This window comes from Oncorhynchus mykiss, chromosome 25, assembly GCF_057628025.1.
Source record: "Oncorhynchus mykiss isolate SJ-2025 chromosome 25, ASM5762802v1, whole genome shotgun sequence".
NCBI lineage: Eukaryota > Metazoa > Chordata > Actinopteri > Salmoniformes > Salmonidae > Oncorhynchus > Oncorhynchus mykiss.
In genome coordinates, this window is record NC_143046.1 from 52618900 (window position 1) to 52644644 (window position 25745).

At 44.9% G+C, this 25745-nt stretch overlaps 1 long non-coding RNA gene across 1 annotated transcript; it reads right to left on the bottom strand.

The window, feature by feature from the left end:
* Positions 1-862: 862 nt before the first annotated feature.
* LOC149972042 (uncharacterized) lies at positions 863-22811 on the bottom strand. Its single transcript, XR_016491880.1, has 5 exons — positions 22183-22811; positions 10114-10267; positions 9265-9303; positions 8763-8831; positions 863-8560 (listed from the first exon to the last, which is right to left on the bottom strand). It is a non-coding gene; the product is annotated as an uncharacterized LOC149972042 (long non-coding RNA).
* Positions 22812-25745: the final 2934 nt, after the last annotated feature.

A 25745-nucleotide genomic window follows, 5' to 3' on the forward strand; every position in this document is an offset into this window, starting at 1 on the left:
TACAGCAGCCCACCTCACCTTCACGAGCAACAAAGAGCAATCACTGACATCAGTAATAGTAGAGCAGTGACAACGCACGCACGAGCGTGCACACGCACACACACACTCAGTACAATACTAGGTGGAGCTCAGAACTTTCTGACACCACATGTCCACCACATTCCCAAGACATTGTCTCATGTCAACAAGCAGCACATGTCACGCACCGAAACGTCTGGTCGGCCTAATAAAGAGTGCCACAACGCATTCCTGCCCCCTTTGACGCTGCCCTTCACTCGGGATGGAATCAGGTGCCAGTCAAGCATTTCAGCCATCTTGGTTTGTGGCGGTGGCAGCCGCTGCCGCTCCTCTGGGATCCCAGATGGGACTGTATCATGTATGCGCTGCTCGGCGACGGCGGGATATCAACTTCCCATAATCCATTTGGTGTTGCGTGTGGGGAAATGGGATGTCAAGTGTGTTTGTCACATTAATGGGAAACATGTGCAATTGTGACAGACAGGAGGTCTCTATAGTGCGCTCCACTGGCTCGCTCGCACACACACACACACACACACACACAAACACACACACAAATACACAGATAGAGGGAGCGAGGGAGGGAGGAAAGAGAGGAAGAAAAGAGGTGGGGAAAGGCATTCCAGCTAAGAAAGCACCCAATATTGGCCAATACAAATCAAAACCACAAAAGAAGCCAAGAAAACCCTCCCTTAATCTTCTTCTCATCCCAGCTGCATTTCTTGGATGGAATCTGTCGGCTTTCTTTGAGTACTGAAATAATGATATAAATGCTCCACAAATAATCCTGGCAATCCCAGTTTGACACTCTAATAGATCGCTATGTTATTGTTGCAAATGTATGTTTGATTTTTTAAATGCATTTTATTGTCTGCATGACATCATCTTACAAATAAACTGTAGTCTCTCGCTCTCTCTCTCAAACACGCACACACACGTGCACACACAATTCAATAAAAACAACCTGTTCGTTAGTTTTACAGCACTCTCCTTTTCAGTTGTATCTGTGGTACCACCCACGTTGTGGGGTGGGTGATGTTGAAAGTATCTATCTAGGGCTGGGTGGTAGAGAGGTTTGTGTGTGTGTGTGTGTGTGTGTGTGTGTGTGTGTGTGTGTGTGTGTGTGTGTGTGTGTGTGTGTGTGAGAGAGAGAGAGGAGAGGTAAAAGGGAGGTACATTACTGTATCTTCTCTTCTAGCAAAGACGGAGTTCCCACATGAATACTTCACTCCCATCCTCCCACTGCGCATGCAGCATGTACACTATGACACTATGATAGCACCCCATAGATACAATGGAAAAAAAATGATGAGATTTGTTTGTTATTTGATTCAGATCCACATTAGCTGTTGCTATTGCAGCAGCTACTCTTCCTGGGGTCCACGCAAAACATAAAACATGACCTAATATACAATATTAACAGACAAGAACATCTCAAGGACAGAACTTAATACATTTTAAATAAGAAAATATATTTTACCTGTACTGACAAAACACTAAGAAAACAGAGACCTATGCTCTAGGCCTGCACTTAGTAGCATCTATCAATTAGGCCTTCAAAAGAAGAGATCTTTCATTGAAAACGTTCAAAAGAGAGATCAAAATAAAGTGGGGATTACTTGGTCTCTCATGGCTGGATGGCACAGCTGGATCTGTTGGCTCACATTCACATTCATACAGGGAACTGCATGAATAGGGTGGAACGTAGCCTAGCGGTTAGAGTATTGGGCCAGTAACAACAAAGGTTGCTAGTTTGAATCCCAGAGCTGACAAGGCTGACAAATCAGTTGATGTACCCTTGAGCAAGGCACTTAACCCTAATTGCTCCAGGGTCGCTGTTGATAATGGCTGACCCTGGCTGTGTCCCCACTCTCTGAGGGTGTGTCAGGGGGAGTTGGAATTTGCTAAATAACTAACAGGACAAATATAAGCACCCACCAACCAAATATATTATTATTACTACTACTACACACTATTGGTGTACGTTGAGCCCAACTGACAGTTAAGCAACAGGGTCAAACATCTTGTGTATGTGTGGGGTGCGTAGAGGGGTGTGAGTGTGTGGGGGGGTTTAGTGAGTGTGTGTGTGTGTGTGTGTGTGTAATACTACAATTGAGGCCAGAGCAAAAACAACTGAGTAATGATGTGTTTCATCATGTACTGTACAACCAAATGGCATCCTGAGGCTAGGGGTCAGAAATTAACATGGATGGAATTCCAGGGTATCCATCATGGAAACAGCGGTCATATCTTTAACCGCGTTATGCTTTCTTATGGCCCGGGACTTCTCACTCCTTTTGGAACTGACCCCCTCTTTGAAGTTGAATCGTCTCTCTATGTACGTATGTCTCTATACATCCTCCATCGCTCCTCCTCGCTCTCTCGATGCCTCAGCTGTTTTTGCTCTCCCTCTCCGTCTCCCCTCTCTCATCGATGGACAGAGTTAATCAGGCAATTAAGATCTAATTAAAAGAGACTGCAGAGAGACGTAAGGGCTCTGACAGCTTGTTGTGGCTAGAATAGTGGTGTGTATGTGTGTGTGTTTGTATAATGTTTTCTGTGCATGTCTTGGCCGCGCGCGCGCACACACACACACACACACACACAAAACCCACCACACACTCACACCCCTTCACTCACCCCACACATACACAAGATGCTTGACCGTGTTGCATGGCTGTCAGTTGGGCTCAGCATACACTAATAGCGTGTAGCAGTAGTAATAATAATAATAATAATTACACAAACACACAAACATACAATTGTTATTCTCAACAAACAGAGGTGTGGGCGATAGAGAGCATAGGTGACAAACAAAACAATGAAAGTAACGAAATAAACTTTTTACTGTTTGAAACAAACTCGTATAATACACTGCTGTTGCCTCTTGACCAAAGGCTATTTGTCAAACCTGGCACATCAACAGAGATCTCTGCTTGAGTCAATGCAATCCCTCCGCCGGGCGAATTCTACAATCTAAAGCAGCTTGACAGGAAAAATAGAACAACACCTGATTTAATCTTGGAGACCCTTGTCTCCAGAGAGCAATTTCACAACAGGCAAGAGAGAGAGGGGGCTTCAAATCCAAATGAATAAGAAGACATGACAGCGCGCAAAGAGAGAAGGCCACGAAGACAGCATCATGCTCCCGTCGCTCTTGTCACTCTTATCGCTCTCATAGCTCTTTTTGCTTTCGTGGCTCTTGCATTGCTTAGCCATGCTTCGTCCAGAGTGGCTCACCATGTTGTTGCTATCAAGCCGACAGGTAGGTATCAATAGCCAAGTAGGGGTTGGAAGCTATAGTGAACTTAGATTGGTCAATCATGCTGAGGTATTGGAGTATTTGCATAAAGTTCAGCTCACACCCTTTTCACGATGCCTTGCCCATGCTCGCATTGTCCAATGGTCTCCTGCCCACTTCGCTTCTCATCACTTTTCTTCAATTGAAAATTAGTGGCTTCCGTTGTTTCATCGCCCAACATTGTACGCAGTTAACACAGGCTGTTATCGCTCTCGTCGCTCTTGATACTCTCATCGCTCTCGTCACTCCCAGACCCTGGGCATCGGATACGGGCAGTTGCGTTTCACATATTAGGAGAGGATAGGGGGAGGAGGAGTGAGGAGAAGAGGACATGCTAAAATGGGCCCAGCTGTTCTAGTCCAACTCACTTCCTGTTACATGGGGTAATCCTACTCTGACTTCTTTCAATGAGTAGGGGATTAGCAAGAGATAAAAACGACAAAAAAAAGATTGTTTGGCTGGCCAAGGGGAGGAAGACTGTTTGGCATCTGTGGATCTAGGTAAAGCTCTCTGTTAACTTATTGCAACTGGCTATGGGTTGTGGCTATGGTACACCTGCAACTTGGTATATGTAGTTGTTCATGTGCACGTATACATACAGAGTTTGTATCTTTCATGTGGGAGAGCATACAGGGAGTCGCCCCTGGAAATATACTGGGAACTGGAGATATACTGGGAACTTTGTCACAAATGGCACCCTATTCCCTATGTAATACACTACTTTTGACCAAGTCCTATGGGCCCTGGTCAAATGTAGTGCACTACATAGGGAATAGGGTGCCATTTGCAACACAAACTTGCTGTCTTTTCACTGTTTCTCCTCGGGGCAAATCAGCCTCCAATTCATTCATGTGTTGGGAGAGAAGGAGAGGAGTGTCAACCTGTATGCCTAGTGAAAAGCCTATGTTTCCCAGCACGCTCATGGCTTCTGAGTAGGCAGAGTAGGCCAGCAGGCCCGGCTGTATTATGGAGAATAAAAACAGACCAGCAGGCCTGGTTGTTCCCCTGGGCACCCCATCGGCATACTCCCGGATTAGAGCAGTAGTCCTGGACAGACTTGGGATGGGAGTGAAGGAGGGATTCAGTACAGTAGAGAAGGAGCTAGGGAGAGTGAGAAAGGGAGAGCGGCAGGGAGGGATTCAATGTACAGTAGAAAGCGAAGGAGGGAGAGACAAATTGGGAGGGAGGGAGGGAGGGAGAGAGGGAGGGAGAGCGATCTCACGGGATATGTCATTTCTCCTCCTTCTTTGTCTCTTGTTTTATTCATCCTTTATTCTCTTGCAAGTAGCTGTCTGGTTTTCTCTGTCGGTTTCGCTCTTGCCAACAACACACATCAACAGTAGACGTGCACTGAAACAAAAACACTAATAAACACATACACGGTAAAACAAACATGGTAACACACACACACACTCACTCACACACAGATACCAATCTCTTATACATAGTAATAAGGGAGCTCCTTCAAGCCCAAAGCACACAATAAGTATAGGTGGAAGGTGTCCAAAATAATATTTACCCTTGATTTAGAGGCCATTTAAGATGCATTAGCTCCTCAGTAATTATGAGAAACTCAATTATAACAATCCTCTGAAGACTAGAACCAAACTGGAGGGCTTAGGTTTTTAAGCAATGGTGTTACAAAACCAATAACTAGCCTACTGATTTTTTGTGCACTCATGGGGTGGATTGCAATAAACAGGCATAACCTGAAGCTAGCTCAAAACAAATGTTACCTCCTCAGAAAATCTGTCAAGTTTTTAGGCCATATCGTCACGGCAGAGGGCATTGCAACCGACCCAGGAAAAGTGTCTGCAATCAACGACATCACAGCAGCTGACCTGATGGAAAATGGCCTAAAACCTTGACAGATTTTCTGAGGAGGTAACATTTTTTTGGAGCTAGCTTCAGGTTGTGTTCCTTAAGGCGGGAGAACACCATTTCAAGACGGTCCAGGGCTTCCTGCTCACTCTTCCCGAAAACCAGGAGATCATTGAAGTAGCACAGGAGGGACAAGTAGTTCTGGTCGCCGAAGATCGAGGTCATCATTCTGGCGAATGTTGCTGGGCTGTTACATAACCCCTGAGCCATTCTGTTGTACTCAAATGAACCTGTGGGTGTTGTGCACGCTGTGTAATTGCGGTCAGCTTCATGTATGGGGATGTTGTAGAATCCCGAAGTCAAATCCATAGTACTGAAGAAGCAGTTCCCTCCAAAATCAGCGAGAGCATCGGCTTGATGGGGCAATGGGTATGCATCTTTCTCTGTCCTCTGGTTCAACAATCTGAAATCACTTCCAAACCAGGACAAGGGGGAGGCCCACTCACTACTGGACTTTCGGATGATTCCACACTCCTCCATTAACTCCAACGTCTGCCTCAGTTTCTGGTAGTCGGATGGAGAGACCCTCCTGTACGGCAGCCTGAAAGGCTTTTCATCTTTGAGTCGGATACGGTGGATGACGTTCTTTGCTTCTCCACAGTCAAGTCGGTCCCTGGAGAAGATGCCTTCATACTGAGCAATAAGGTCCACTAGTTTTCCTTTCCACATAACAGACACTTCACAGGACTCTATGTTATCTTCTGTTAAGCCCAACTCTTCCAACTTTTGCAGATACTCCTTTGTCCTTTTTCCACTAACTGAACATTTTTCCCAGCTTGGGTGACATTCTGAAGAGCAGACTGGACCTTACTGGAGTTCTCAGCATGGCTGGAATAGAGCTCTGAGTCTTCTAGGGCTAGGCATGGGTGAACATCAGCCAACTTGGAGAACAATAGGGTGGTCCAACATGTTGATCACTTTCATGGGGACCCACTTGTCACCCCTCAAAGGACATACAGTGCGTCCTACTAGTACACTTCTTGGTGCAGATCGTGCTGTAGTGGCCTCTATGACTACAGTACTACCAACTGATAGCGGCACCTTTTCTTTCAGTTTTCCCCAGACCAAATGTTCATGTTGAGGCATGAGAGTCACACTCTGCTTGAGCATTACAGTTCCCACTTTGTCTGGTATTTTGCCACCGTGCCAGCGGTTCACGTTGGCTGGCATGCTGAGTAAAAGTCCATGTGAATCTCCTCTGGCAGGTTTGGAGAGGCTGTCCCAATACCACTTTGTTTTCTTAACCCGTTGCATTATGTGTTTTATGGCGCTCGATCCAACTATCATATCGTCTGTCTGTCCAGGTACAACTAAAACAGACACTGCCATCTCGCAATCTAAAAGATCTATGTTCAAGTCATATTCATACTTAGGCTGTGCCTGGTTGCCCCCGCAGCCTACAAGAACTGCTTGAGTTGGCTTTCTAGACTCATTACATTACATCTCAGAAGTGTGTCTTCAGCTGACTCACTCAACGAGCAGGTCATAGACCCACTATCTATCAGAGCTTGAAGTTCTACAATTTCTTACTGGATCATAGAAAAGACTGTCAATACTCTCTATTTTCTGATAAATCGCCTCGGTTTTCATTGTGTTTCCAGTCCTTATATCCGTGATGTTCTGCGGGGGTGTAACATGTTCGCCCACACTGCCCCCCTCTTGGTGTGAGCATGTTGGTTTAGCGGGCCCAGGGGGAGCCTCAGCAGTTGCCTCTCCAACTTGTTTTCTTGATGGACATTCAAAGCTTCTGTGGCCTGTCCTGTGACACTTGAAGCATAAGCCCTCCTTAAAGCAGTGCGACTGAGTTGAATGGTCTGAGGCCTTACAAATTCTACAGGGACCAGCAGCTGTATTAGTTTGTGGCGTTCTGGCCGAAGTTCTCCTTTGATTCTGTTCCTGGGTTGACAGGAGCTTTTCTAGGAGAGAAATCACTTTGTTCAATGGAGCCTGATCACTGTTAGTGGGCGTGGCTGAATTATCATGACCGACTGCTTCTGGTTGAGTCATACACCAAGCATCGGGGGTGATCACAACTTCTACCTTGGCAGTACTTTGCGCCCTGTGTCTGGTTGACTGTTTGTCTCTGTGATGGCTGTCAATCATTGCCTGCAAATCTCCCAACGGTCCAATTTTCAATAGGCATGCACCTAAGAGCGGCATGCAGTGCTGGATCAGGGCAGTGCTTAACAAACATCATGGTCACCTCATGACCTGGATCACCCACTTTTTTTCCCTGTCTTTGCAAGCATTCCTTGGCAAGGTCAATTGCTTTGTTCAGTCTAACCCAATAATCCAAGCAGCTCTCCGACTGTCTTGGAAAGGTTTCATAGAAGTATCCTAATGCAATTGTGGACGAGATTGCTTCTCCAAAGTGCTGCCTCAAGATATTGTATATGGCTTCAGGGTCTCTGCTTATGTTAACGAGAGGGTTTCCACGGAGCCCAATTCTGACTATGTCTTTAACCCGCCCCAAAGGTCTATCCTGTATCTCTTGCCCCTGTTCTGATATACTGCATCCCTTCTTTTTCAAGTAAGCTTGCATAAGTTATTGCCATTCAGTCGCTGTGCACCGGTCTGTGCGATCACCCCGGAAGTGGGGTGGTTCTCTGACGTCTTGACTTCAGAATTAGGTTGACCTTTGACCAATCAGGTATTTCTACTATTGGTTGGGGAGGGGGAGTGCTTGCACCAGCCCCTGCTAGACTAGCGGCAATTGATTTCCCATTTCACTGCCCAGTTGTTTGACTAACTCTGCTAGGGCTTGCAATTGGGTTAGGTTTTCATTTTCACCCCCTACTAGGCTTTCTGGGACTCTTCACTGTTATCGTTGCCTGATTGGCTACTGCTAACATGCTCTGGTTGGCTACTGCTAACACTTGGCACTCTAGTATCGACTGCTGGGTATCTAAGAGGACTGGCTCTAGCACTATGTTCCACCATACTGGCCAACTGAGCCCCCCGCCCCACCCCAGTGGCAATACCTTGTGGATCTCTCTCACAGTAACACCAACCGGAGTAACATGTACATTGTTATCACCAAAACCTGACATGTCTTCTCTCTCCTGTTCTGTAATCTCATACAACTGAGGTGTACCCAACATATTGTCCAAAGTTCACCTTGCCCTCAAATGTTCTAAAAGTGTGATGTCGATCCAGTTCTGTGTAGGGGTTCCCCCGGCGATCTGCTGCAGCTGATCTGTTGATCCGCTTCTTTTTTCACCCTCCTTTTGACCTCCTCCTTTTTCCGCAGCAACCAGTGATCCGGGTCAACAGCATCAACGTAACAGTCTCTGATGTACCACAGGAGAACGAAGAAATGAAGATCGACACCACGGCTGTCTTTTAGGCTTTTATGTTGATCTGCAATAGTATTGTGAAAAGATAGGACTGGAACACATCAGTCTTCAACGCACCATCTGACAAGTTGTTCTTTCACCCTCAGTGTTTTCTCGGACTCACACAATCACAATCATACATAAAGCGATAATGTATACTATAAAATAATAACCACTCCCTAATAGAAATAATGTATAATCTTAGTTATTAGACAATAGAACCATACCTGCAATAGTAGTGTGAAAAGACAGGACAGGAAAACATCAGTCTCCAATGCACCATCTGACAAGTTGATCTATACGGGAGCATGAAGAAAGGTAAAACACATATCCTGTCTCACATCTCCAATACATTGCTAGGTGCTTTCAGTGTTGACAGTACCAAAATACAACAACTCATGTACAAAAACACTGCAACATAAACAACATAAAGTTACAACGTGAAATCACCTCTATTCCATTCAGACCGTAGAGGACCAAACTACATCTCCCATAATGCAACGCCAGCACCAGCCGGCAGCTAAACTAACCGTCTGCATCACAAAACGGCATGCTAGCTAGCAACAGCAGCACTTTTAGCACTCTGTAAACTATATTAATAACAACAATAAAACTCTGAAGGTTACATGATTCAATAGTCTCACACTCCCTTATAACAATATATACAGCATTAACTTTGGGATATTTCACGTTATGGACTTCTACAAAGGAGTAATCTGCAACACATACCTTTCTCTCTGTGTTTTCTGGGACCGAGGAGAACGGGAGCTATGGGTAATACCAGGGTGTTAGTAGGTGACACAAGCACCCAGATGAAATAAAATACATTTAATGAAACAAAACCTGAAGATGTTAACATCATTCAGCTACTATAGATGCCTACCTAACATCAACAAGCAGCACCAGTAGCGCAACAATTAAAAATAGACACCAAAAGTAAAGTTCCTGCCGATCATAGCGATATGACTCCCCCCTTCTGTCTGAACTTGGAATATTCCTGTTCCCGGGCTTTGGCCACTGACCCTCAACCTGGTTGTTCTGTTCTGCGTTGTGTACTATTCTAATAATTTGAAGTTTGATGGAATAACCATTTTAACTCTACTACATTTAACCACATTCACTATTCAGACTTGAGATAAGTTGACTTAATATGGATTTACAGGGATAGTTCAGAATTTTGGCAATTAACCCCTTCTATCTACTTTCCACAAGTCCTATGAACTCGTGGATTCCATTTTTGTCTCTGTGTGTAGTTTAAAGGAAGTTGCTAAATAGCGTCAGCGCAATTGCTAACCATGTGAATAGATAGCATATTAGCTGTCCCTACAGACTTCAAGTAATTGCTCTAATGCTAGTTATCATTGGTCTGCGAAACTACCTCTAACTTCCTTCATACTGGATGCAGAGACATAACAATGGTATCCACGAGTTCATCTGACTCTGGGGAAGTAGATACATCCCATACTATCCTTTAAGTCAATAAAGCATCAAAAAATGAATCTCAAGTCTGACTATGCAGAGTGCAAAGCCACAGACATTGGGATATATAGTCCAGAAGGGGTGGCGGTGTTTTCTAACCTGGCAGCAGAAGGCATGTGTGGCATTTGCCTGCTTTCGCGTGGGCACCCGTGGGTCATATTGCTGTGCCCTCCCCACACTCTGGGCCAGATGGTGACCAGGAATGGTGCTGGCTGTCCCCCTACCGCTGATGACGTCATCCCCCGGGACCATACTAGCAGAGCAACAGGGGAGAGAGAGAGAGAGAGAGAGAATGAGAGTGCCTGCAAAGGAAGGCAGAGGGAGCCATTGGGCTTTGGTATAGCCTTAACTTGGCAGTCATAAGCCATTGTAGTAGACCATGTCATCTTTATTTAACTAGGCAAGTCAGTTAAGAACAAATTATTATTTACAATGATGGCCTACCCCGGCCACAACCCGGACAACGCTGGGCCAATTGTGCGCCGCCCTATGGGACTCCCGAACACAGCCAGATGTGATGCAGCCTGGATTCAAACCAGGGACTGTAGTTACACCTCTTGTACTGAGATGCAATGCCTTAGACCGCTGCTCTACTCGGGAGCCCATCATTGAAACCTAAAATGCTTTACAGTCAAGGAGAGATGACCTTAACTCACAACTCTTGTGTCAGGAGAGTACCAGGATCCCAAAACCAAAATTGGGCGGATACCTAGAAAATTGTTTATGTATGGCCCCAGAGAATCAACAATCAAAACTGTTTGCTTGCCTCATTGGTTACATCTTAGCATTAACACCATGGAGTGTAAACCAATGAGAGTGGTAGGGGTTAGCATGCTGTATATTTATACCATCCCCTTAATTTGCCCTATGTGACTTGCTCCTCAGTGAATTGAGGCATGTCACTGAACTGTAGCATCATGTAGACAGACAAAAGTTTACATGTGTACATGTATCTCCATTTAGGTCTGTGATCCTCAGCACCTTGGGAATAGCTAATTGAGTTGATGAAGGTTGGAAGATTGGCTGAGGAAGATGGCTGACAAAGTGTCTCTTTGTCATGAGGGCCCATGTGTGTGTGTGTCTGTCTGTCTGTGTCTGTGTGCGTGCGTGCGTGCATGTCTGTGTGTGTGCGAGTGCCAGTATGTACCGCTATGGAACTTAAAACTTCTTCAAGCTAGGGTTTATTTTTCTCCACTTCCTGTCTGACTGACGTGCCCAAAGTAAACTGCCTATGCATATAATTGGTACCATTGGATAGAAAACACTTTGAAGTTTGTAGAAATGTTAAACTAACATATGAGCCTATAACACAATAGATATGGTAGGAGAAAATCCAAAGAAAAACCAACCAGATAGTTATTTTTTTGAGAGAGCCCATGCTCTTACAATGGAAAGTATGGGGGCATATCCAAATGCAGCTCCCAGATTGCAATTCCTATGACTTCCACTAGATGTCAACACTCTTTATTCAAGGTTTCAGGCTTGTTTCTTCCAAAACAAGGGAGAATTCTGAGTTTTAGTATTGGGACTCAGAGTTGGAAATCAGTCTGTGCGTGCGATAAAGAGGATGCGCACCTGCTAATATCGTTTTCCTATTGAACATACTTCTTTCCGTATGAAATATTATAGTTTAAATACATTTTAGGGTACCTGAGAATTTAATAGAAATGTATTTTGCCTTGTTTTAACAAAGTTTAGCGGTAGCTTTTTGGATTCCTTTCTCTGCATGGATTACTCAAATCGATGGCGCCAACTAAACTGACTTTTTGGGATATAAAGAAAGATTTTATCTAACAAAACGCCACTACATGTTGTAGCTGGAACCCTTTGGATTGCAAATCAGAGGAAGATTTTCAAAAAGTAAGTGAATATTTAATCGCTATTTGTGATTTTATGAAGCATGTGCCGGTGGAAAAATAGTTTGGTGGGCCACCGTCCTCAAACAATCACATGGCATGCTTTCGCTGTAAAGCCTATTGTAAATCGGACAGTGCAGTTAGATTAACAAGAATGTAAGCTTTTAACCGACATAAGACACTTGTATGTACCTAAATGTTTAATATCCATATTTTTTATGATTATTTATTTGAATTGCGTTCTCACCGGAATTTGTCGACAGCGGGGCGGCTCGCCCTAATTAATGAGGCCCTGTGATGAATGTTGTGCCAGACACACGTCAACTCCAAACCCTCTTTTTCCCCAGAGACCCTGGCTTCCTCATAGGTAGCAGTCCCACTATTTGGACAGTCCCATATAGATTATCTACAGATGGTCATACTATCAACAAACTATCTGTTGATAAGCAACTACTTGCTAAGGTTTCAGTTAGAGTTAGGTTTAGAGTAAGGTTTAGGGTAAGGGTTAGGGTTAGTGGATAGTTAGTTGAAATGTTGTTCACAGCTATTGAACATCTACAAACAATCTACAAACCATCTACATGGGACAATTTGAATAAAGCATCACCAGCATCGCTCCCTTAATTGAAACCCTCTTTTACATTCCTCTACCCAGCTTTGTTGTTCTGAACTCCACCGTCTACCTCTGTATACTGTACTTCCTCTCTTTCTTCCTCATTTGACATGCGTCAACTAATGGTGATTGTTTGCAAGTGCTACCTGTTGGAGTGGGGTGGGGTTTTGGCTTTAAATGCCCAGTGTTTAGTTAATTTATTTGATCCGTGTATAGGTTGCAGTGCTCTAAAGGCAAAACCCCGCCCCACTCCAACAGATAGCACCTGCAAACAATCACCATTCGTTGACGCATGTCAAACCAGGAAGAGCAGCTGCTGCATGTGCAACAGCTAATGGGGACCATAATAAACTAAACTAAACAAGGTATTCTGCTCCCTGTAAAGTGGGGCTCTCTAAGTAAAGGCAGAGAAGAGGAGAGTTGACCTGACTGTGAGGCTGAGACAGGGACACACACGGCAGGTAGCAACCGAGCAACACTCTGACACTGAAACTCAGCGCACAGTCATCCATCACCACGGCAACGCTGCCTGTCGGAGCCCGCAGCCTGGAGACTTCAAGGCGGGGGCAGATGGGAGGGGGGATGCGGCCCCTAATGTTCCAGCGGCATGGCCGGAACCACAGTAAGACAGGGGCAGGAGGTACAGTATGTGCACTGACACACATTGAATATATTGTTTTAAACAACTCAGGTATTTCAGCAGTACATTTTACTACTATAATTCCAAATGGTAGCACATAGTGACTCTTTCCAAGTTGTCCTATTTAAGCAGATGGAGAATGATGATGTGGTATTTATAGCCACATTGATATATATATATGTATCATTTGGGTGTACCAATAAATTTATGTCAAATTTATACATTTCTGAGGTAAAAATATTGAAATGTAGTGTTCAGCAGTTATCAAACTATACACGTTACAGTAACTAGGCACTACATAATTTTGTTTCAGTATTTAGCAGTTTTGAGCAGGTTGATTATTTTATAGTTATTTTTATTTTGACAAATTACAAGAAAATCGTGCAAAAAGTAAAGTGAATATTGCATGTTAGAAGCAAATACTTAGATTGAATATGTATCCAAATTGAAAGAGTGAACAAGGGACTTTATTCATTTGTTTGTTGTACTTAGAAATATGAGTCATTTTGATGATGTGTTTAGATTTTTGTCCTTAAGAGTTGTGAAAATGTACCACATACAGTTGAAGTCGGAAGTTTACATACACTTAGGTTGGAGTCATTAAAACTAGTTTTTCAACCACCCCACAAATGTCTTGTTAACAAACTATAGTTTTGGCAAGTCGGTTAGGACATCTACTTTGTGCATGACACAAATCATTTTTCCAACAATTGTTTTCAGACAGATTATTTAATTTATAATTCACTGTATCACAAATCCAGTGGGTCAGAAGTTTACATAGACTAAGTTGACTGTGCCTTTAAACTGCTTGGAAAATTTCAGAAAATTAGGTAATGGCTTTAGAAGCTTCTGATAGGCTAATTGACATAATTTGAGTCAATTGGAGGTGTATCTGTGGATGTATTTCAAGCACTTCAAAACGCAGTGCCTCTTTGCTTGACATCATGGGAAAATCAAAAGAAATCAGCCAAAACCTCAGAAACAAATTGTAGACCTCCACAAGTCTGGTTCATCCTTGGGAGCAATTTCCAAACACCTGAAGGTACCACGTTCATCTGTACAAACAATAGTACGCAAGTATAAACACCATGGGACCACTCAGCCGTCATACCGCTCAGGAAGGAGACGCTGAGATGTCTCCTAGAGATTAACGTACTTTGGTGCGAAAAGTGCAAATCAATCCCAGAACAACAGCAAAGGACCTTGTGAAGATGCTGGAGGAAACAGTTACAAAAGTATCTATAACCACAGCAAAACGAGTCCCATATCGACATAACATGAAAGGCCGCTCAGCAAGGAAGTAGCCACTGCTCCAAAACCGCCATAAAAAAGCCAGAATACAGTTTGCAACTGCACATGGGGACAAAGATTGTACTTTTTGGAGAAATGTCCTCTGGTCTGATGAAACGAAAATAGAACTGTTTGGCCATTATGATCATCGTTGTGTTTGGGGGAAGAATGGGGACGCTTGCAAGCCGAAGAACACCATTCCAACAGTGAAGCACGGGGGTGGCAGCATCATGTTGTGTGGGTGCTTTGCTGCAGGAGGGACTGGTGCACTTCACAAAATAGATGGCATCATGAGGATGGAAATTTATGTGGATAAATTGAAGCAACATCTCAAGACAAGTTAGAGCTTGGTCGCAAATGGGTCTTCCAAATGGACAACGACCCAAAGTTGTGGCAAAATGGCTTAAGGACAACAAAGTCAACGAATTGGAGTGGCCATCACAAAGCCCTGACCTCAATCCATTAGAAAATGTGTGGGCAGAACTGAAAAAGCTTTTGCGAGCAAGGAGGCCTACAAACCTTATTCAGTTATACCAGCTCTGTCAGGAGGAATGGGCCAAAATTCGCACAAGTTATTGGGGGACGCTTGTGGAAGGCTACCTGAAACGTTTGACCCAAGTTAATCAATTTAAAGGCAATGCTACCAAATACTAATTGAGTGTATGTAAACTTCTGACCCACTTGGAATGTGATGAAAGAAATAAAAGCTGAAATAAACCATTCTCTACTATTATTCTGACATTTCACATTCTTAAAATAAAGTGGCTATCCTAACTGACCTAAGACAGGGATTTTTTACTACGATTAAGTATCAGGAATTGTGAAAAAAACTGAGTTTAAATGTATTTGGCTAAGGTGTATGTAAACTTCTGACTTCAACTGTAAGTCCGGGTCGCGGGGGAATTGCAGTCGAGTCGCAAAGAAAAATAAGAATGGGAACCAAAAATTAGGAGTACAGATAATTTTATGGGATAATACAAATGTTTTTGAGTAAATGTATGTATTTGTTGTCTTCATTTTGATAAGAGAGATGACAATGCAATGATTTTAAGGTAATTTGTTGATGTAAACATCCACATTTTCAGATTTTATAGTTTTGTCATTAGATTTGGTGTGGGGTGTGGTTACCAGAATTTATAGCCCAATAAATGTGTGTGTGTGTGTGTGCGTGTGTGTGTGTGTGTGTGAGGGAAATGGCTGAAACTGTCTCTTTTTTTTGTATGTCTCACAAATATTCATCAGCGTTTTCAAGTCATAAGTTAGTGTGAGCATATTTATGTAAAGAGTGTTTCCTTTTTAAGATGCTGTTTGGTGATAAACATCACAGTCATCAAATCACAGTCTGAGACTTTGAGCGGTAGTTTTGTCATGTATTGTCATGTTGTGTGTTTCTGTCCTTTCCCTTCACCCTGTCTCCCTCTGCTGGTCGTTGTTAGGTTACCTTTTCTCCCCCTCTTTCCCCCAGCTGTGCCTTGTCTCCTCCTAACTACCCATTCACCCCGTTTCCCACCTGTTCCCTTTTTCCCTCTGATTAGGTCCCTATATCTCTCTCTGTTTTTGTTCCTGTCCTTGTCGGATTCTTGTTTGTTGTGTTTCATGCCTGAACCAGACTATCGTCATGTTTGCTGTAAACCTTGTCCTGTCCTGTCGGAATCTGCCGGTCTATCTGAGCCTACCTATGTTTGGTTATTAAAGAAGCTCTGTTTAAGTTAGTTCGCTTTTGGGTCCTCATTCACTCACCGTAACAGAAGAATCCGACCAAGAATGGACCCAGCGACTTCGGACCCTCTCCACTCAGCCGTCGAGATCCAGGGAGCGATGCTAGGCAGACACGAGCAGGAATTGTCTGCTGCTCGACATGCCGTTGAGACCCTGGCCACCCAAGTCTCCAACCTCACAGAACAGGTTCACCATCTCCGCCTCGATCCACCGGCCACTTCCAGGGCTTTCGAATCTCCGGAGCCCAGAATCAATAACCTGCCGTGTTACTCTGGGGAGCCCACTGAATGCCGCTCGTTCCTCACCCAGTGTGATATTGTGTTTTCTCTCCAGCCCAACACTTACGCCAGGAGCACTGCTCGTGTCGCCTACGTCATATCTCTCCTTACTGGACGGGCTCGTGAGTGGGGCACGGCAATCTGGGAGGCAAGGGCTGAGTGTACTAACCAGTATCAGGACTTTAAGGAGGAGATGATACGGGTTTTTGATCGATCTGTTTTTGGGGAGGAGGCTTCCAGGGCCCTGTCTTCCCTATGTCAAGGCAATCGATCCATAACAGACTACTCTATTGAGTTTCGCACTCTTGCTGCCTCCAGTGGCTGGAACGAGCCGGCTTTGCTCGCTCGTCTTCTGGAGGGTCTCCGCGCAGAGGTAAAGGATGAGATTCTCTCCCGGGAGGTTCCTTCCAGCGTGGATTCCTTGATTGAACTCGCTATTCGCATTGAGCGACGGGTTGATCTTCGTCACCGAGCTCGTGGAAAGGAGCTCGCGTTCTCCGTTGCCCCCCTCTCCGCATCACTACCATCTTCCTCTGCCGGCTCGGGAGCTGAGCCTATGCAGCTGGGAGGTATCCGCGTCTCGACTAAGGAGAGGGAACGGAGAATCACCAACCGCCTCTGTCTCTATTGCGGTTCTGCTGGTCATTTTGTCACTTCATGTCCAGTAAAAGCCAGAGCTCATCAGTAAGCGGAGGGCTACTGGTGAGCGCTACTACTCCTGTATCTCCTTCAAGATCCTGCACTACCTTGTCGGTCCATCTACGCTGGACCGGTTCGTCAGCTTCCTGCAGTGCCTTAATAGACTCTGGGGCGGAGGGCTGTTTTATGGACGAGACCTGGGCTCGGGAACATGACATTCCTCTCAGACAGTTAAGGGAGTCCACGGCCTTGTTCGCCCTGGATGGTAGTCCTCTCCCCAGGATTCAGCGTGAGACGCTACCTTTAACCCTCACTGTTTCTGGTAATCATAGCGAAACCATTTCTTTTTTGATTTTTCGTTCACCTTTTACACCTGTTGTTTTGGGCCATCCCTGGCTAGTTTGTCATAATCCTTCCATTAATTGGTCTAGTAATTCTATCCTCTCCTGGAACGTCTCTTGTCATGTGAAATGTTTAATGTCTGCTATCCCTCCTGTTTCCTCTGTCTCTTCTTCACAGGAGGAGCCTGGTGATTTGACAGGGGTGCCGGAGGAATATCACGATCTGCGCACGGTGTTCAGTCGGTCCAGGGCCACCTCTCTTCCTCCACACCGGTCGTATGATTGTAGTATTGATCTCCTTCCGGGAACCACTCCCCCCCGGGGTAGACTATACTCTCTGTCGGCTCCCGAACGTAAGGCTCTCGAGGATTATTTGTCTGTAGCTCTTGACGCCGGTACCATAGTCCCCTCCTCCTCTCCCGCCGGAGCGGGGTTTTTTTTTGTCAAGAAGAAGGACGGGTCTCTGCGCCCCTGCATAGATTATCGAGGGCTGAATGACATAACAGTTAAGAATCGTTATCCGCTTCCTCTTATGTCTTCAGCCTTCGAGATCCTGCAGGGAGCCAGGTTTTTCACTAAGTTGGACCTTCGTAACGCTTACCATCTCGTGCGCATCAGGGAGGGGGACGAGTGGAAGACGGCGTTTAACACTCCGTTAGGGCACTTTGAATACCGGGTTCTTCCTTTCGGCCTCGCTAACGCTCCAGCTGTCTTTCAGGCATTAGTCAATGATGTCCTGAGAGACATGCTGAACATCTTTGTTTTCGTTTACCTTGACGATATCCTGATTTTTTCACCGTCACTCCAGATTCATCTTCAGCACGTTCGACGTGTCCTCCAGCGCCTTTTAGAGAATTGTCTTTTTGTGAAGGCTGAGAAGTGCACTTTTCATGCCTCCTCCGTCACATTTCTCGGTTCTGTTATTTCCGCTGAAGGCATTAAGATGGATCCCGCTAAGGTCCAAGCTGTCATTGATTGGCCCGCCCCTAAGTCACGCGTCGAGCTGCAGCGCTTTCTCGGCTTCGCGAACTTCTATCGTCGTTTCATCCGTAATTTCGGTCAGGTGGCAGCTCCTCTCACAGCCCTTACTTCTGTCAAGACGTGCTTTAAGTGGTCCGTTTCCGCCCAGGGAGCTTTTGATCTCCTCAAGAATCGTTTTACATCCGCTCCTATCCTTGTTACACCTGACGTCTCTAGACAGTTCGTTGTCGAGGTTGACGCGTCAGAGGTGGGCGTGGGAGCCATTCTTTCTCAGCGCTCCCTCTCTGACGACAAGGTCCACCCATGCGCGTATTTTTCTCATCGCCTGTCGCCGTCGGAACGTAACTATGATGTGGGAAACCGCGAACTGCTCGCCATCCGGTTAGCCCTAGGCGAATGGCGACAGTGGTTGGAGGGGGCGACCGTTCCTTTTGTCGTTTGGACTGACCATAGGAACCTTGAGTACATCCGTTCTGCCAAACGACTTAATGCGCGTCAGGCACGTTGGGCGCTGTTTTTCGCTCGTTTCGAGTTCGTGATTTCTTATCGTCCGGGCTCTAAGAACACCAAGCCTGATGCTTTATCTCGTCTCTTCAGTTCTTCAGTAGCCTCCACTGACCCCGAGGGGATTCTCCCTGAGGGGCGTGTTGTCGGGTTGACTGTCTGGGGAATTGAGAGGCAGGTAAAGCAAGCGCTCACTCACACTCCGTCGCCGCGCGCTTGTCCTAGGAACCTTCTTTTCGTTCCCGTTCCTACTCGTCTGGCCGTTCTTCAGTGGGCTCACTCTGCCAAGTTAGCCGGCCACCCTGGCGTTCGGGGTACGCTTGCTTCCATTCGCCAGCGTTTTTGGTGGCCCACCCGGGAGCATGACACGCGTCGTTTCGTGGCTGCTTGTTCGGTCTGCGCGCAGACTAAGTCCGGTAACTCCCCTCCTGCCGGCCGTCTCAGGCCGCTTCCCATTCCCTCTCGACCGTGGTCTCACATCGCCTTAGATTTTGTCACCGGACTGCCTTCGTCAGCGGGGAAGACTGTTATTCTTACGGTTGTCGATAGGTTCTCTAAGGCGGCTCATTTCATTCCCCTTGCTAAGCTTCCTTCTGCTAAAGAGACGGCACAAATCATCATCGAGAATGTTTTCAGAATTCATGGCCTTCCGTCAGACGTCGTTTCGGACAGAGGTCCGCAATTCACGTCTCAATTTTGGAGGGAGTTTTGCCGTTTGATTGGGGCTTCCGTCAGTCTCTCTTCCGGCTTTCACCCCCAGTCTAACGGTCAAGCAGAACGGGCCAATCAGACTATTGGTCGCATCTTACGCAGTCTTTCTTTTCGCAACCCTGCGTCTTGGTCAGAACAGCTCCCCTGGGCAGAATACGCCCACAACTCGCTTCCTTCGTCTGCGACCGGGCTATCTCCTTTTCAGAGTAGCCTCGGGTACCAGCCTCCGCTGTTCTCATCTCAGTTCGCCAAGTCCAGCGTCCCTTCCGCTCAGGCTTTTGTCCAACGTTGCGAGCGCACCTGGAAGAGGGTCAGGTCTGCACTTTGCCGTTATAGGACGCAGACTGTGAGGGCTGCTAATAAGCGTAGAACTAAGAGTCCTAGATATTGTCGCGGTCAGAGAGTTTGGCTCTCCACTCAGAACCTTCCCCTTAAGACGGCTTCTCGCAAGTTGACCCCGCGGTTCATTGGTCCGTTCCGTATTTCTCGGGTCATTAATCCTGTCGCAGTTCGACTTCTTCTTCCGCGATACCTTCGTCGCGTCCACCCGGTCTTCCATGTCTCCTGTATTAAGCCCGTTCTTCGCGCCCCCGCTCGTCTTCCCCCCCCCCCCCCATCCTTGTCGAGGGCGCACCCATCTACAGGGTCCGCAGGATTTTGGACATGCGTCCTCGGGGCCGTGGTCACCAGTACCTCGTTGATTGGGAGGGGTACGGTCCTGAGGAGAGGAGTTGGGTTCCCTCTCGGGACGTGCTGGACCGTGCGCTGATCGAGGATTTCCTCCGTTGCCGCCAGGTTTCCTCCTTGAGTGCGCCAGGAGGCGCTCGGTGAGTGGGGGGGTACTGTCATGTATTGTCATGTTGTGTGTTTCTGTCCTTTCCCTTCACCCTGTCTCCCTCTGCTGGTCGTTGTTAGGTTACCTTTTCTCCCCCTCTTTCCCCCAGCTGTGCCTTGTCTCCTCCTAACTACCCATTCACCCCGTTTCCCACCTGTTCCCTTTTTCCCTCTGATTAGGTCCCTATATCTCTCTCTGTTTTTGTTCCTGTCCTTGTCGGATTCTTGTTTGTTGTGTTTCATGCCTGAACCAGACTATCGTCATGTTTGCTGTAAACCTTGTCCTGTCCTGTCGGAATCTGCCGGTCTATCTGAGCCTACCTATGTTTGGTTATTAAAGAAGCTCTGTTTAAGTTAGTTCGCTTTTGGGTCCTCATTCACTCACCGTAACAAGTTTGATAGAGTTGCTCATATTTTGATAGTATGAAAATACTTCAAACTGTCATCAAGCTTATTAAAATCAACAGTAATTGTTTGTCTAACATCCTTGGATATGTTGCGAGCCTCGTTCCAGAATCATTTGAATTCAAATGACAATTAAGCCTGATGATCTCATCGACGGTGTCGTCAGCAGATTAGGGAACACAAACCAATCATAGTCGGCGAGATGAAAAGGAATAAGAAAACAATGATATTATGATATTATTCATCTTAGTCTTGATTGTTTACGAAAGCTGCCTGAAATGTCCCCGGCATTTCAGTGCTATCTTTTGGCCAAAACCACTGAGTGTCACACCCTGACCATAGTTTGCTTTGTATGTTTCTATGTTTTGTTTGGTCAGGGTGTGATCTGAGTTGGCATTCTATGTTGGATGTCTAGTTTGTCTGTTTCTGTGTTTGGGCCTGATATGGTTCTCAATCAGAGGCAGGTGTTAGTCATTGTCTCTGATTGGAACCATATTTAGGTAGCCTGTTTTGTGTTGGGTTTTTGTGGGTGGTTGTCTCCTGTGTCAGTGTCTGTGCCACACGGGACTGTTTTCGGGTTTTCACGTTGTTTTGTAGTTTGTGCATGTGGGAGTTTTCTTATTAACCTGTCTACGATACTGGTTCCCAATTGGGAATCAACCCTCCCACGTTCAGCTGAAACGGTGGCGCATGGAACGCAAAAATATTCTTAAAAATATTTAACCTCCACACATTAACAAGTCCAATAGCTCAAATGAAAGATAAACACCTTGTTCATCTAGCCAGCAAGTCAGATTTCTAAAATGTTTTACGGCGAAAACATAGCACATATATATGTAAAACCACCACCAGACACAGCTCATTTGAATAGCCAAAACATGCAATCAACAAACGCAGGATTAAAAAATAAATCGCTCACTAACCTTTTGAAAATCTTCATCAGATGACAGTAATATGACATGTTACACAGTACATATTTTTTTTTTTTCAATAATATGCCATTTATATCCATAAATGTCCATTTACAGTGAGTTCACGTTCAGAAATTACTCAAAAATGCCCGCAGGAAATCTATGTAGCGCGGCAAGATAACGTAAATAGACATCATAAACTTTGACTAAATATATATGTTCTACATATAGTTAGAAAGATACACTGCTTCTTTATGCAACCGCTGTGTTAGATTTATTTTTAACGTTACAGAAATCGCACACTATTCCATATGCTGAGACAGCGCTCAGTTCCAAGCTACATTTCTACGTAATGTTGGAGTCAACAGAAACACAGATTTAAGCATAAATATTCCCTTACCTTCGATGGTCTTCGTTCAGAATGTTCTGGAAGGCTTCATACTTACCCAATACATCGTTTGGTTTCAAGTCTTGCGTCTTTGTATTAGCTACTGCTAATAACATCAGCTGAAATGCACCCAAAACGTCCTCTGGTCCGGAAAAGTTGCGCATCAAAACTTCAAAATTACATATTATATGTCGACTAAACAGGTCAAACTAAGTGCAGAAGCAAGCTTTAGGATGTTTTAGACACGCAAAACAAACTTCAATTCAATCGGCCATCGTCTGCCCTTCTCTTGAGTGCTGGAACAAAGGAATGGCTGGGACCAATTCGCGCCCATACGCACAGCCTATTCTCTCGTGGCACGCACTAATTTCACTCCCATAGGGTCAATTCTCGCGGGATTTGAACGATTCAAAGCTCTACTGAAAGAGGACATCTAGCGGAAGAGATAGAAAGTGTCCCCAGAATCATAACTGGTTGGGAAGGGTGGGGGCCATGACGTCAAAGTTGCTCCAACTTTCATGGCCACAAAAACTAGTTTGGAAGAATGCCTGCCCTGTGAGTTCTGCTATACTTACAGACATAATTCCAACGGTTTTAGAATCTTTAGAGTGTTTTCTATCCAATAATAATTTTTATTTGCATATATTAGCAATTTTTGACAGATTTTTTTTCCAGTTTACTAGGGGTACCCAATCTCTCCAAAGGGGGCGTATGTCTGCCATATCCTTAACAGGTTTTAAAGAACCATGAATTATAACCACGCTACATTTTGGTCCTCCTCTCCTTCGACGGAAGAATCCCGTGACACTGAGGGATTGTGGCTAGTTATAAAACCCCAAACGCCATTGAAACCAAACCACCCAGCTTGGTAAATGTTTTTGCAGTCTGGTAGGCCTACAAACGGTACAGTTTGGGATTAGCTTTTTCCCCAAGAGTTGAAAAAGTACCATGAGTGAAAAAGTACCATGAGTTTCAACTAACTGGAGTCTGTTCTTGGGCTCTGGTACACTTGAGTGTTGGCCTCGATGGAATTTGATGAAGCAAATGGTTTATTAGATCTTGAGCTCTGGTGTTTACCAAAAAAATGTCATTTTTCCCCCAAAGGCTTACATGACAATGATCAGAATAGGAAACTGTACACAGTACAGTCAAATGAGTGAACCTTTTCATGAACACATTTACCAATCAAACCAAAATGTATTTCCAAGGGCAATCACAACACCAATCAGAATGTGGAACTGTACAGTAGATGTATTTCCAAAGGCATATGCACAACCAATAAGAATTGGAAACTACACAATATATTGCACAAATATTTTCAGGAATACATAAACAGCCTGAACAGTCAGTCTCTTTGTGTCTTCAATTCCTGAAACTACACAATTACAGTATGGTTTGTGCACTGAACACTAGGGATGGGCATTTGAAATTATTTGATCGGTGACAGTTCTTGTGGAACCTCAGTTCTGTGCACGCCTGTAATTACTATTAGGTGTTGAGGAAGTAGCATACCATTGTCAGTGCTCTCTGGAGGGCTAAATGAGCGAGCTCAATGCACTGTCATAAAAAACTACATTACTGTGATGCACATTCAAGATAAGTTGTATCTATTAAACATAATTCCTTGGCATATACTTCTTCCTTTATTTCTAAATGTATTTGGCTGGTATTTTAGGAGTCTCTGTGTGTGTGGAAAATGGACGATAAAGTGGCCTTCTTTTAAACAGGTTTGGTGGTTACATTGTATTTCTGACTGTAATTGTAACTATGTTCGTCTGAGGAAGAAGGAGTAGACCAAAGCGCAGCGTGGTACGTGTTCATATTTCCTTTAATTAACTGAACATTAAATACAAAAGAACAAGAGAATAAATGAAAACCGAAACAGTCCCGTATGGTGCACACACTGAAACGAAAAAAAAACTACCCACAACCCATAGTGGGAAAACAGGCTGCCTATGTATGGTTCTCAATCAGAGACAACGATTGACAGCTGCCTCTGATTGGGAACCATACCAGGCCAAACACCTAGAAATATAAAACACAGAACCAAACAGAATGCCCACCCCAACTTACGCCGTAAAATAGAGACATAAAAAAGGAACTAAGGTCAGGACGTTACGGTAATAAAGTCCTTTTGTGCTGTAAAACAAATTCTTATTTACAATTCCTTAGACCGCTGCACCACTCGGGAGCCCGAGTGCACTGGGTATACTAAAACATCAAACTTTGCAATGAAAGGTTCTGTACGTACACTGAGTCTACAAAACATTAAGGACACCTGCTCTTTCAATGACATAGACTGACGAGGTGAATCCAGCGGAAAGCTATGATCCCTTATGTCACAGGATAAATTCACTTCAGACATGACTTGTGAATGGGCAAGACAAAATATGTAAGTGCCTTTGAACAGGGAATGGTAGTAGGTGCCAGGCGCACCGGTTTGAGTATGTCAAGAACTGCAACGCTGCTAGGTTTTTCACGCTCAACAGTTTCCGTGTATATAAAGAATGGTCCACCACCCAAAGGACCTCCAGCCAACTTGACACAACTGTGTGAAGTATTGGAGTCAACATGGGTCAGCATCCATGTGGAATGCTTTCAACACCTTGTAGAGTCTATGCCCAATGAATTGAGGCTGTTCTGAGGGCAAAGGGGGAGGGTGCAACTCAAAGGAAGGTGTTGCTAATGTTTGGTATACTCAGTGCCTTCGGAAATTATTCAGAACCCTTGATTTTTTTCCACATTTTGTTAATTTACAGTGTTGGAATCGGCTAAACTTTGAACATTGAGATATTAAATAAATGATAGAGAAGAAGAATCCTTGAATAGGAAGAGTGGAAGAGAATGGGTTTTGTGTCAGAAGTTAAGGGTTCTCTGTAAAAAGCCAGAAGGCTTTGGAATGTGTTTGATGGAGGAGAGGAGAGCGATGTGTTGATAATCTGTGGATTAGGTGAAGGAGGGGTTGAGGTCAGGAGGTGAGGGGTGAGGTCAGTTCCCCTCAAGGGAGTAATCAGGGTTAGTATCTGGTTACCTTCTTTCTCTTGGGCATAAACTAAGGATTGGAGAGAGGAAGTGTCTTAAGTAGGATGTATATAACCAAGAGAGAGAAATGTTTTGCTGTCTGATTACAGCTGTACAGAACCTTTGGGAAGAATTAAACTTGGTTAAAGCTTCTCTAGTGTCCGTGAGTTAAGAACCTAACAGTTGGCGTTGTCAGCAGGATTCACCACGATTTAAACCAAAGAGTCCAGATCAGTGGAACAGGAGCCGGCACAGCAAATAAGGTAGGCAAGTTCCAACAAATAGGCTGAATAATTCGTAGGCTGAATAATTATAGGATACGGACCTCGAGAGACTGAGTTAATTCAGCAGGCCCATTGTGTAACGACCGGTCGTAACTTTGTGGTATGTGCCAGTACCATATAAGTAAAGAGTAAGTCCCAAGCAGGATAGATCCTGTGGAGGGTTAGTCTCATAGCGAGTAAGTCCCGAGCAGAATAGATCTGTAGAGGGTAAATCTCATGAGTCCCGAGCAGGATAGTTCCTGTGGAGGGTAGAATCTCATAGATAAAGTCCCGAGCATAAGCCTGTGGAGGGTAAAATCAAATAGAGAGAGGGGAC